Here is a 14,187-nt window from a genome sequence, read left to right on the forward strand (position 1 = left end):
TTTGAGTTTTTGTTGTTTCAAAACCAAAACCATCATAACAGTTTGATAGACTAGACTTTGCTGCATTAAGTCTCTTTGTTTACATTTGCCCTGAGTATAAAACCACCCTACATATCACCTTATGCAAGGCAATTTCCTTTTTCCTTCTTTGGAGGGAGATTTTATATTTGACCAATGAAACAAAAAGCACACAATACATAGCTAAACGAAGTGACAGGGAAAACAGCACCAGAACACTGCAAACCTGGAAGACAGTTGACTGAGCTTTAAGGTACTTCTCCTGACCTCTGCTGGCAATGTTTAGTATTGCACTGCCTGGTTTTTCAAAGCAACCAGCAAAATGAGAATTGTATTTATTCATTTAATTTTTACTTAGACAGGGTCTCGTGTAACACAGGCTGGCCTTGTACTCATTATTTAGTCAAGGATGACATGAACTTCCTGGTCCTTTCCTCTCAGTCTCCCAAGTGCTGGGTTTACAGGCTTGTGCCACCGTGCCTGACTTGACATGGTACTAGAGATCAAACCTTAAATGCCAGTAAGTACATACCAACAGAGCTAACTCGAGGCCCAGAGTAAGCATCTTAGAGTTGAAGTTTATGGAACATCTAATCTAAATCCCTCTTTTTAGGGATGAAAAAGGTATGGTCCAGGGTTTGTTGGAGAGGTTGTTTCATGGTCCTAGCGATAGAAGATAGGCCGTGCATGAGTCAGCCAGTGTTCGGCCACTGAGCCCTAATTCAGTGTGTCTGTGGAACTTGCCCAAAGACACTGAGTCAGTTATTTAGTGACAAATTCACAATCAGGTCCTAGAAATGCATTTCTGTTAGCAAACTCAGATTCACAGGTGGTGACTATCTCCATTAGGGCGAGCGAGCAGACTTTAGATTATGTAGAGAATCATCCTTGTCCTGCCAGATGAGCCGGGCTACAGCTCTGTTAGAGCACCCACACCATGTGAACACTACCCCGAGTGCGACTGCCAGTGCCACAAGCTAACAAAAACCTGCTAGCATAGGAAATGTGGTGATCCGGGGTTAGAGTTAGCAGCTGAGGATATAGCTAAGCCTTGGGTTTACACACATGCACATACATACACATGCACACACGTGCATGCACACACACACACACACGAAAGGAAGGAAAGAATGAAAAAGGAGGGTGCTGGAGAGATATCTTAGTGGTTAAAGAGCTTGCTGCACTTTATGTACTTCAAGAGGGCCTAATCTCCTGTAGCTCTAGCTTCAGGGGATTTGGTGCCCTCTTCTGGCCTCCTAGAGCACCTGCATGAATGTGGGACACACATACAGATACACAGATACAGAGAAAAGAGAGACAGAGAGAGAGAGAGAGAGAGAGAGAGAGAGCGCTATGGCAACTTACAACTGTTTTATAACTCCAGTCCCAGGAGCTCTGACGCCCTCTTCTGACCTCAGCAGGCACTGCTTGCATGTGGTGCACTGACAGTGACACAAACAAAATACTCTTAAAAATAAATCTTAGCCGGGCGTTGGCGGCGCACGCCTTTAATCCCAGCACTCGGGAGGCAGAAGCAGGCAGATCTCTGTGAGTTCGAGACCAGCCTGGTCTACAGAGTGAGTTCCAGGATAGCCTCCAAAGCCACAGAGAAACCCTGTCTCGAAAAACCAAAAAAAAAAAAAAAAAATCTTGGCCAGCTTTGTCTACACAGTGAGTTCCAGACCAGCCAAGGTTACACAGTGAGACACTGTCTTAAAGAGACTTCCCTTAAAAAAAAGTTGTTAGGCAGCCAGTAAAAACATGTTGCACAGTCCTAATGTCCTGAGTTTGATCCTCAGGATACATGTAAAGGTTGAAGATGAGAACTGACTTCATAAAGTTTCCCTCTGACCTCCATAGGTGTGCAGTTGCAGTGTGTGGTCCCCCTCCACATATCATGCACACACACACACACACACACACACACACACACACACACACACACACACACTATTTAATAAATAAAAAAATTAAAGTTGAAGCTGAAATTTTTATCATGGTCAGTCAGTTATTATTTTTGTAACTTATATGCCTTGATCCTCTATCTTTTGGTTAGATACACCACATAAAGTAATAGGACTGAGATCCAGAGAATTCATGTTCATAAAAATTCTTTGGTTTTGCCAGGCGTTAGTGGCAGACGCCTTTAATCCCAGCACTTGGTAGGCAGAGGTAGGCGGATCTCTGTGAGTTCAAGGCCAGCCTGGTCTACAGAGCAAGTTTTAGGACAGCCTCCAAAACAATACAGAGAAACCCTGTCTCGAAAAACCAAAAAAAAAAAAATTCTCTGGTTTTCTTGATATAGGGTCTTGCACCCACGGGCCTCCAACTGGACATGTACTGAGGAGGACCTGAACTTGTGACCTCCTCCATTCTGGGATTATAGGTGTGTGCCACCTCACCCCACTCATAAAAGCTTTTCTTTAGTCGTAGTCATAAACTCCTCTCTCTAGTAAGAAATGATGACACACACTTGTAATAGCAACACTTGAAATGTAGGCAGCAGAGTAAAGAGTTCACACTCATTCACACTACGTGGCAGTTTGACTCTGGCCACCTGAGACCTTGTCTAAACAAGTAGAAAAAAGAAAAAGAAAAAGAAAAACTTCACTAACAATCTCCACCCTCCTGCTTACTTTTAAATCTTTTTTTGAGACAAATTTTTCTTATGTTACTGTGACTGTCTTGAGACTGGATTTGTAGACTGGGCTGGCCTCAAACTCACAGCAATCCTACCTTTGTTTCTTCCCTGGTTCTGGGTACAAGCATGTGCTACCATGCTCAGCTGATCACAACTCCTTGTTGCCTGGGAAATATGCATGTGTTCCCAGTTATAAAGATACACAAACTAGGCATAAAACTCAAGTATAGAGAAACTGATTCTAAGTTCTTTGATGTGCATATAATCTTACCATTTATTAGAGATTAAAGCAATTTTGCATACTAATGAGATGGATATGCTTGCTTTTTAAACTATTTTTGCATAAACAGTCAAGCCTTGGCTGACCATATGAGACTGCAGAGTATAGCGTACCTTCACAGTTCTTCATTTGATTGGTGTGTGTGCAGGCATGCTGAAAAGTATACTCACTAAATGTGCATGTGGAGGCCAGAGGGTTGTGATTGGATACTCTGAAATGATCTCTATCTTATTTGCTTGTTTTTTCATTTTTATAATTTTGACATCCAGCACTTAGTTATCATACTCATTGACTGTCTATAAGTTTTAAAATTTATTTTTATTTGCATGTGTGAGCCTGCCTCTCTGTATGTGTGCTATATGTATGCAGTCACCCTTGAAGGTGCCAGGTCCCCTGGAACCAGAGTGCTACCCAATGTGGATGCTGGGAGCTGAACCACTTGCAAGATCAGCAAGTGCTCCTAACCCCTGCACCATCTGTCTAGTCTGTCTGTAGATTTCTGAACACAGTAACAGGGACATAGGTCACAAAGTAGAGAGCTTGTTTGGTGACCCCTCATCCTCACTGTGTTTTGTGGACAAGCACCCTATTCCATTGGTTCAGGCAGCTTTGTTGAACCTGGTATCAGTGCCCACATCTGGAGTCCCCATCTCCTTTAAGCTTATATTCTGGGTCTCCTTGAGTGCCCTGGGGTACTTTCCCGAAGGCCACTCTAAGGATGAGCTTGTGAATGGTGATATATGTGGTGTGTATATTCTGGATCACCTCCTTGTTAAAACAGAACTACAGTTCTTTGTCTTGTCACGACTTTGCAAGAGTCATTTTGCCAGGCTCAAGTTAGAAGGCTCTACTTTATTTGAGAGAAGGCCTCTCACTGAATCTGGAATTGGCCTTTCAGATAGCTCCCAGGATCTGTTGTATCCTTTACCAGAGTGCTGGGGGTTATAGGCGCCCGCTGCCTCACCCAGATTCTGACATGGTGCTAGTTGTACTTCGCCATGTGCCCCAGCCATTGCCATGTGACCCTCCACCAGAGGCCAAAGCTGTGAACCCTTCCAGCAAGTACTACAAGCCTCCAAAACCAAGAGGTAAATAAGCCTTTGTAGGTTAATGTCTCAGGTGTTTAGCTTTGTAATTTTCTGGTTCTTGTTTGTTTATTTACTTATTCTGTGCTTGGTACAACAGAGCCTCAGGCATGCCAGGCAAGTGTTCTAGCACTGAGCGGCATCTCTGGTCCCTGTTTCAGGTGTTCTGTTACAGCAAAGGAATGACTAATGCGCCCCCTAGTGCTCTAGTATCCATACATCCTTACTTTAACTTTTTTGGGGGGGATTAGTATCCATGCTTTTAATCTCAGGACCCAGGGAGGCAGAAGCAGGTGGGTCTCTGTGAGTCTGAGGCCAGCCTGGTCTATAAAGTACATTCCAGGCCAGTCAGGGACACACAAGAAACCTGCCTCAATTTTTTTCTTAAAACTTCATTTATTCAGTGTGTGTGTGTGTGTGTGTGTGTGTGTCAGAGAGAGAGAAAGACAGAGACACAGAGAGACAGAGAGAGAGCGTGTGAGCCACAGTGTGGAGGTCAGAGGGCAATCTGCGTGAACTTGTTTTCTAGCCACTCCACCGCTTATTTTGTTTTATCTAACTACATTTATTTATTTATTTATTTATTTGTGTATTTATTTATTTGTGTGCGTGTGCAGCCTGTTGTGTAGCCATCAGAGGGCAACTCTTAGGAGTAGGTTCTCCCCGGCTACTTTGTGGGACCTGGAAGTTGAACTCAGGTCTTCAGGCACGCACACAACAGCCTCTGTCTGCTGAACCACAGGCACATCTTTACTTCGGTATTTAAAAAACATTTAAAGAGGGCCCAGTGAGCTCCACATCTGAGGAATGAGAGTGGGTGGACAGAGGCTTGCTCTCCCTGAGCAGGTCCACTGCCCAGGCTCCCTGAGCCTCCAGTCGGGCAGCTTCCTGCCAGAAGAGCAAACAGGAGAGAAGACATTGCCAGTCAAAAGTCCAGGACCACCCTGGAGAATGTCTGTCACTCACTGGAAATAAATGTTTGAAATGGGTTGGAAAATTTACCAAGTGGTGTCTGGTCAGCATCTGTCCCTGATCTTGCTTGACAGCTGGCCTCATCCAGTGGGACACAGGCCTGGGAATGAGACCCCAAAACATTTCCTGGATTTGCAAGAGAACTGCTCTATAACCCAACGGGTTATAGAGCCAAGAGGGTATGCATTTGGCATTACCAGTGTTCCTGTTTCTAACAAAAGCCTAACTGTGGGAGAACAGGAGGCCAGGAAGGTAGGTAGGTGTGTGTGTGTGGCTCCAGTTTTCAGTTTTTCTAGGGTCCTTGCCACTCTTTCTCCACCTTGTCACCTTCCCTAGCATCTTCCAGCACTACCCAACTCTATGTACTCTAGGCTGTCTTTGAACTCCTGATCCTCCTGCCTCTACCTCCTCAGTGTCGGGATTGTAGGCATGTTCTTTTGTTTGTTTTGAGACAGGATCTTACTCTGTAGCCCAGGCTAGTCTCAAACTACACACGGCCAAGAATGACCTTGAATTCTTGCTTTTCCTCTCTCCACTTTCCTAGTGCTGGAATTACAAGTATGCACTACCACGTCCAGCTTAGCCTCATTTCAAACCTGAGTAGTAAGACAAATATATAAGAATATAGAAATGTGCCAGGCGTTGGTGGCGCACGCCTTTAATCTCAGCACTCAGGAGGCAGAGGCAGGGGAATCTCTGTGAATTTGAGGCCAGCCTGGTCTACAGAGGGAGTTCCAGGACAGTCTCCAAAACAATACAGAGAAACCCTGTCTCAAAAAAAAAAAAAAAGAAAAAGAATATAGAAACATATAATCCCTAGTTTAAGTCACTGAACTAAACTTAATGCCTTATACACAATAAACATCATAGTCTTCGTGTATACATACATACATATATATATGTATACATGAAAAACCTCGGCATCAAAGCGCCGGGCTTTCAGGGAGTACAATATTTATAGAGTTTCAATGGTTACATAAGTAACAGGCATTTCATTGGCTCATCTTGGGGGCAGGGGTAGTTCCCACGGACTAAGTTTCCTGGTATTACTTTATGAAAGACCCAGGCATACTTCAGCAATTATTATCCTGGTCCCATGACTACTATGGTGATCATAGACACAACTGGGGGCAAGGGTAGTTGCCAAGGACTAGGTGTCCTGGTATTGTCATATGAAAGTTCCCAGCACGCTTCAGAAATTATCCGGGTCCCATGATTGCTATAGTGATCAGACACAATTGGGGGCAAGGGTAGTTGCCAAGGACTAGGTTTTCTAGTATTGTCATATGAAAGTTCCCAGCACGCTTCAGCAATTATTATCCAGGTCCCATGACTGCTATAGTGATCACAGACATCCTGTTTTGAGGGTGAGACACCTGGTCAGGGTTTCTTTCATTAGGCAATAGCCTGGCCTTGCTTTTCTTTTCCTAGGGGGGCCCTGGGTAGGGGTCTTTCATACATACATACATACAATATATATATATATTGACCACATTAAAGCCCCCAAAGAAATCCTCAATTCATTTTAAAAAGTGACTTGACCAAGGCCCCCCACCTGGAAGGTACTGAAATAGAAACCTGACTCAGGCCTCTACCTCTTTATTTTCCTATGACTTAACATTCTTCTAGGATAAGTCAATAGTAATTCCTTTCCAAGTACTGGTCCCAGAGATAACTTGGTGGTAAAAGGAGTCACTGTCTCAAGACCTAGAACAGTGTCAATACTCAACTGGTGTTAGATGGGTGAATCAATGAGCAAATGACCTCATAAAATCCAGACTTGGAGTCTGGATTAGAAATGTCCTCTGTAGGCTCAGGTATTTGAGCACTTGGGACCCAGTTGGCGGCACTGTGGGTGTTCAGAAGAGTGGTCATGTTGGAGGAAGCATGTCACTGGAGGCAGACTTCGGGAGTTTAAAGACCCTGACCATCTTCAGCCTGCTCTCTGCTTCATGCTTTAGTTTAAGATGTGAACTCTTAGCTTCTGTTCCAGGTGTCATGCCTGCCGCCTGCCACCCCCCCCGGCCTTGCTGCCCTGTATCCTCTGGAACTGTAAGCCAAATAAATTCTTCTTCTGTAAGCTGCTCCTGGACATGTTTTTGGTTTGTTTGTTTGTTTGTTTGTTTTTTGGTTTGCTTGTTTGTTTGTTTGTTTTCAATCACACAGAGGATTACCTAGTACAGAGAAACTCACTATGGATTTTTGTATTTGACATGGTTATACACATTCTAATCTTCTAGAATGTGCCCAAGACAAGGTTGTGGGAGACAACTATTTCTTTACAAAGTATGTGGTATGACCAAGCAGCCATTAGACATCATTAGAGGAAGCATTAAGACAAAGTTATACATGTGACCAAACTGCAGGAGAACTTCCCCAGGGTGACAGGGGTCAACGGGGGACAGAGTCTAGAGGGCCCTAATGGTCCTCACTTATTCTCCCTCAAAACCTTTTAAAGCGTCCGTCACGGTGACCAGCCCCAGAGTAATGCACATTTAATTCAGCTTGTAATGCAGTGCAATCAATAGCACCATGACACAGACAGTTTATCACACATCATCCGAAGTTTAACAAGGAAATAAATTAGTAATAAACACAAACCAAGCACTTAGAAATTCAATTTGAGGTTTCATCTTTCCCCACAAATCAAAATTCTTCTTATAGCTTATTAAATATTTCAGGATAAAAGAAAGTGTTTTTGTTTTTTTTTTAAACTCAGGATAGAATGGATTGGAAAATTCCTTAAGAAAAAAATAAGTGTAATGGCTTTGATTTTAACAATACTTTACAGTTCATAAGCTGTCTTCACATTTTGTCCTGTTTTCACACACACACACACACACACACACACCCGCTCCCCCGCTCCCCGCTTCAGAGTCTTGGCAATTAGGACAAGTAAACACATTTGGCAGAGGAGGACCATGAACCATAAGGGGAACTGTGAGTCTCCAAATACCTGGTCTAGGATGGGATTAGTCCACAGACGGATTGGGTTCTGATGGAGAATGTGGAGAGATAGAGACAGTGTGCTGTACATGGTGTTCTTCACTGGAGTTCAGGCTTGTTGAGATTTGGTACGGATGTCACCACGCTTCATTAGGGTTGTTTGTTTGTTGTAGGTCTTTGGAGACTTTAAGTATAGACTGTTGGGTTAATCACATCCCTTGGAGGCTAGAGAGATGGCTCAGTGGTTAAGAATACTTCTCTTGCAGAGGACTGACTTTGGTTCCAGGAACCCACGTGGCTGCTCACAACTGTCTGTTATTCCAGTTCCAAGGGATCTGAAGCTCTTTTCTGATCTCTGCAGGAACAGGCACACAGGCATACATTCAGGCAAAACATTAAAACGAAACAACAACAACAACAACAACAAAAACTCACATCCCTTAGATGGCATATAGTCTCCATCAAGTAATTGCTCTTATCTTATTCAGTAAGGGACTTTATACCCTACCCTCATTCCACTTATGTAAAACCCAAAACAGACCAAGCTCTTCCCTAGCTACCAGGGTGGAGAAAGGTAGACACCTCCCTCTCCGCACACCCATAGAGCTTAGCTTTTGTCTTTATAGTGATAAGTCTTTTATTTGGCAAAAAAAAAGAAGCCTTGGTGTCATGTATCTAGGATGTGTGTAGCTTTCTGTACATTATACCTTGTTAAATTATTATGCCTGGGGGGGGGCTGGAGAGATGGCTCAGTGGTTAAGATCACTAACTGTTCTTCAGAGGACCTTGGTTCAAGTCCCAGCACCCACATGGCAGCTCACAACTGTCTGTAATTCCAGTTCCAGAGGACCTGACACCCATGGCAAAACACCAATGTACATAAAATAAAAAAATAACAATTAAAAATTATTATACCTAGCCGGGCGTTGGTGGCACACGCCTTTAATCCCAGCACTCGGGAGGCAGAGACAGGTGGATCTCTGTGAGTTCGAGGCCAGCCTGGTCTACAAAGTGAGTTCCAGGACAGCCTCCAAAGCCACAGAGAAACCCTATCTCGAAAAAAAAACAAAAAAAAATTATTATACATTGGCTGGGCAGTGATGGTGCATGCCTTTAATCCCAGCATTTGGGAGGCACAGGCTGGTGCATCTCTATGAGTTCAAGCCCAGTCTGGTCTACAGAGCTAGTTTCAGGACATCCAGGACTATTACACAGAAAAACCCTGCCTCGAAAAACCAAAAAAAAAAATTATTATATCTCAAAAAGTCCTGCTGGAAGCTGGCTATGGTGGTATGTGCTGCAGTCAAAGCAACTTGTGAGTCAAAGCAGGAAGATCACTTGAGCCAAGAGTTCAAAATCTCTTTGGGCAGCATAGCAAGACTCCATCTCTTTTTAGAAAAAAATATTTATTTATTCTACATATATGGCTTTTGTCCACTTGTACATTTACACATCAGAGGAGGGCATCAGATCCCATGGAACTACAGTTATAGATGGTTGTGAGCCCCATGCAGGTGCTGGGAATTGAACTCAGGACCTCTGGAAGAGCAGCCTGGGTGCTCAACTGCTGAGCTATCTCTCCAGCCTTAAGACCCCTGTCTCTTCCTCCCTCCCTCCCTCCCTCCCTCCCTCCCTCCCTCCCTCCCTCCCTCCCTCCCTCTCTCCCTCCCTCCCTCCCTCCCTCCCTCCCTCCCTCCCTCCCTCCCTTCCTTCCTTCCTTCCTGTCTTTCTTTTTTGTTGTTGTTGCTTTTTCTGTGTTATAGTCCTGGCTGTCCCAGAGCTCACCCTTAGTCCAGGCTGGCCTTGAACTCACAGGCATCTGCCTGCCTCTGCCTCCCAGCACCTCCTTTTCTGAGGTCCTGCCACACTCATTCTCTTTATCTATGTTAAGACAGCAGTCTCTCACAAAAGTGAACTGCGAGCAGAAGCCGAGGAAGCAGATGAGGAAAGAGAGGAATCGGGTTGGCAACTGTATGTGAATCTGAATGAAGACTTCTGGGGGGAAAAAAACCCTTGTTGGTGATTTATACTCCTGGTCCTACCCTAGCATTCGGTCCTGAGTCCACCATTCCAGATGCACTCACTCACTGCTCCAGCATCCCTGACAAGTGAATGCCGGAGAGCCACATAACAAGGGTAAGTGTCTTAGTTACTGTTCTATTGCTGTGAGGAAACACCGTGACCAAGCAGTTTATAAAGAAAGCATTTAACAGGCTCCGAAGTTACACAGAGAAACCCTGTCTCAAAAAAGCAAAACCAAGTAAATAAATAAACAAAAGAAAGAAAGCATTAACCAGGGGCTTCCTTACAGCACAGAGGCTAGCCCCAGCATCACGGTGGGGAGTGTGGAAGTAGGCAGCAAGCAGGCAGGCATGGCACTGGAGCATTATCCAAGAGCTCACACCTGATCCATAAGCTGCAGCAGAGAGAGTGAGACTGCGCCTGCTGTGGGCTTTTGAAACTTCAAATGACAAGTATGCACATCCTCCAACAAGGACACACCTCCTAATCCTTCCCAAACAGCGGACTAACTGGGAAACAAACACTCAATATATTAATTATTCTATGGGGGACATTCTCATTCAGACTACCACAAGAAGAGTGCACAGTGAAATGACTTCAGACATTCCGGTCAAACCAAGCTCACACGCTTTACATATGTGTAACTGGACAAGTTCATTAACACCTCTGCATTGTCTTCCTTTTTTTGCTAGCTTCTCTCCTTCCTTCCTTTCTTTCATTCTTTCAGTTGGTGGGGGAATTGAATTTTATACATGCTAGGTGTAAGTGTTGCAGCTCTGATGGAAAGGTATCCATCCTGGCAGTTGGAAGCCAAGGAATACCACAGTCACTGTAACCTTAGCAGTTTATACCCCTGCTTCAGGGAAAGGTTTCCCAAATGCAAGTGTAACAACTGTGCTCAGGCAGGGAAGGGTTATGGTTGTTACAGCCCTGCTCGGTGCTGGGAAGGGCAGCCCAGCCCCTGGGCTGGAGAGTCCAGGGTAGTGGGCAGGAAATGCCAGCCAGAAGGGCCCTGTAACAGGTAGGGACTGTGGGATGCAGGGAGAACCTGGCAGCCAGGTCTGCTTTGATATATTAAATAGGCACCTTAGCCATTTGTCCCAGGATAGAAACCTAACAGAAATGACACTGGGACTTGTCAGGTTTGGATCACAAAAGACTCCACAATCTTCTTCCCTTTCTCTAATGGCCCACTCTGGGGGAGGGGGGGCAGCTGCCATATTGTGACACCACTTAAGCACTCTACAGAGAGGATTATGGGAGGGAACTAAGGCCTCTTACCAACAGCCACGTGAGTGTACAGAACATCATCTTCAGATAACCACAGCCCTGGCTGGCATCTACAGCCCATGAGAGATGCCAAGCCAGAACCGATCTCCTCACCGCTCCTGAGTTCCTGGCTGCCATGAGCTGTGTGAGATAATAATGAAGGGCTTCGTGCTGCTGCTCTAGGCTGTTGGGGTCATTTGTCATGTAGCACTGCATGAGTAAGACATAATAAAACTGTCGTCACTACTGTTACAAACACTTCCTGATTTTAGCTGAAGTCCGCTGTCTTGTCATGTCCGCCCTCTCTCCCACTTCCGTCTTTCCAAAGCCACATGGAAAGAGCAGTCTCTCTTCCCCATGGTCAAAATCATGACAGTTTTCATTCGACTCATTCAGCTCATCAGATACTGCTGAAGAGCAATCACATGACCAAACACTAGGGAAGATCAAACAGGAATGCCTGCTCAGACACACCCTCAAAACACGACCCCTTGTCCCAGGTGCTGTCCTGCAGGGGCCTGATTCCCGCATGCCAGGAGGAGGGATTCCTGGGGAAGTGGGGTTTGGTTCTGCAGAAAGAGGTGAAGGAAGACTTCTAGAAGAGAAGGAGGGGTGCTGAGGCCACAAATAACAGATAAGACTTCACCAGGGTGACATGAGGCAAAGGACTTCTAGGCACAAGCCCACCCTGATGCAAGCCCTTCTGCAAGCCATGCTCTCTCTTTTCTCCAACTTCTTCTTTTCTTCCAATACTGAGGTTTGAATCTGGGGCCTTGCACATGCTCGGTGAGCACCTTCCCACTGAGCTAGGTTCCTAGCCCTCTTTTTCACTGTTTATATTGAGATAGGGTCTCACCACATAGCCTCAGGCTAGCCTCGGACTTCTGATCTTCCTGCCTCAGTCTCCCAAGGGTGTGCCACCACACAGGCTTCTCTAACTCCTCAGTGCTCCTCCTCCTCCCTGCTTCTTTGTAGCTGTCCTCTGAACACACTCTTTCCTGTCACATGATGGGCCTTCAGACAGAGGCAGCCCTCCAGGGTGGTCTGACCACTGCTAAGGCAGAGCCAGTCCGCACACTTCTTTTTCTGGATGCTCTGCTTGGTCCAGGCCTGCCCGAGGTTGCTGGCGCCCACATCCTCCAGCTGACTCACGCCGGTCCCCCTGGCATCTGGGCTGCTAAGCTCCTTTTCACATGTGCTCCTGCACAACCACATCTTCCCCCCAGCTTTGTAATTCTCTCTCTCTCTCTCTCTCTCTCTCTCTCTCTCTCTCTCTCTCTCTCTCTCTCTCTCTCTCTCTCTCTCTCTCTCTCTCTGTGTGTGTGTGTGTGTGTGTGTGTGTGTGTGTGTGTGTGTGTGTGTGTGTGTGTGTGTGTGCTTGGAAAGATTCCCGGGTGCTCTGAAGTTCAATAATTTGATGCGTGTAAATTGATCAGCTCCAGGTTGTTGTGTCAGGGGGCATGTGGAAGCACTGTGTACCTCCAAACAAATAAGAAATAAACCCCACTTTTGAACAGGCCCTGGAAACAGAAAGCCTCTTGTCATTGGAAGGCCATTGTGGTTAGGAGTGATTCAGACTTGCGGCAGCTCCTGCCCGCCCTTAGTATCTCTGGGGCCAGTCTGGGGTCTGAAGACGCCTTCTAGGAAGCAAGGGCTGGGTGCCGGCTGGACGCTTCAGGGGAGCTGAGTGCAGAGGAAGGAAATTGGAAGAGGATGTTTGTCTGGTTCCCCACGGTTCCCACCTTCCCCTTCGGAGAGAGTCAGGCCATTGTCTAGGTGCACCACTTGGGTTGTTTACCTTCTCAGACTCCAGCTCCAAGCAAGATTTCACTCAGCTCTCCTTCTGCGGAAAAGTGACCACAGGAAGAGGCTGAGCTGCCCTTGCCAAATGTCCAGGCTCTGATCTCCTGTCCCACCTCTCTGCCTTCCCTGTCACAGGCTCTCAACAGAAAACATAAAAGGCAGGCAGCTTGGAGTCATTTACTCATGTGTTCATTTATGCATGTATCCGTCCACTCAGCATTTATTGAGTACCTACTGTGTGCCAGAATTGTTTTCGATGCTGGCGATCCGAATAGGAGGCCACAGTCCTTGACTTCGAGAGGCCACCGCTCTGGGAGGAAGCCAGAGGCCTCACAAACAGGCATGGAAAGACACAGAAGTACTTGACTCAGCCTGGGGAGAAATCTGGAAAGGTACCTTAATTTTCAAGGTAAAATAAAAGTTAGCCACGGGAAAGAATACTTATTATGTTATTAAGCATCTTCAGTGTGGCAAGCACTGTGGTAAATTTTTACATGTGGATTATTTCATTTGACTCCTCCACACTAAGAAGGAGGGAGGCACTGTAATTATCCCAGCTTCCCAAACGTGGAAAGCATGATTTTAAAAGGTCAGCCGGCTCCTGGTTTTTAACTGAGAACAAATAGCAGAAGTGAGAGTTGGAGCTGGGTTTTCCTGATTCTAGGTCTGTCCTCTTACTCAGGGCTGCCTCAGGCAGATGTGCCGGTCACAAGCTACAGACGGCAGGGATGGCCCTTCCTTTGATGATGTATGCATGGGTACATGCATCTGGAAAGAAAAGTCCTCTTTTACAAAAGTGTGAGCAAAGGAGTAGTCAGGAACCAGCCGTGCAACGCCAGCCATGTCAGTGGCCCAGCCTTCCTCAGAGAGGCTGCAGCGGTGGCTTAGCCTCGTGGGACTGGCTGACAGCCAGTGTGTTTCCCTTCTGAACTGTCCTAGGACATAAACCAAAAGGCCTCAGGTCTCCAAACTACTGAGTGTCCTTCCAGTGGTCAACCTGTATTTGTCATCCCACAGCTGGTCCAGTGTGGGATGCCCACTGGCCTTCTTGTGACCGGGGCTGAGTACAAACACTATGTACCAGGTGAGTGTCTGGAAGCCAGAGGCAGGAAGTGCCCGTGCTGCACTGAGGCAATGGCAGTTTACCTGCA

General features: G+C 45.9%; 1 long non-coding RNA gene across 1 annotated transcript; it reads right to left on the minus strand.

Annotated features, from left to right (window-relative positions):
- Positions 1–7,121: 7,121 nt before the first annotated feature.
- On the minus strand, positions 7,122–12,223 carry LOC121141166. The gene is made up of 3 exons (XR_005878061.1): positions 12,090–12,223; positions 11,246–11,443; positions 7,122–8,297 (listed from the first exon to the last, which is right to left on the minus strand). It is a non-coding gene; the product is annotated as an uncharacterized LOC121141166 (long non-coding RNA).
- Positions 12,224–14,187: the final 1,964 nt, after the last annotated feature.

The sequence above is a fragment of the Mesocricetus auratus genome, unplaced genomic scaffold, assembly GCF_017639785.1.
Source record: "Mesocricetus auratus isolate SY011 unplaced genomic scaffold, BCM_Maur_2.0 Super-Scaffold_100007, whole genome shotgun sequence".
Taxonomy (NCBI): Eukaryota; Metazoa; Chordata; class Mammalia; order Rodentia; family Cricetidae; genus Mesocricetus; species Mesocricetus auratus.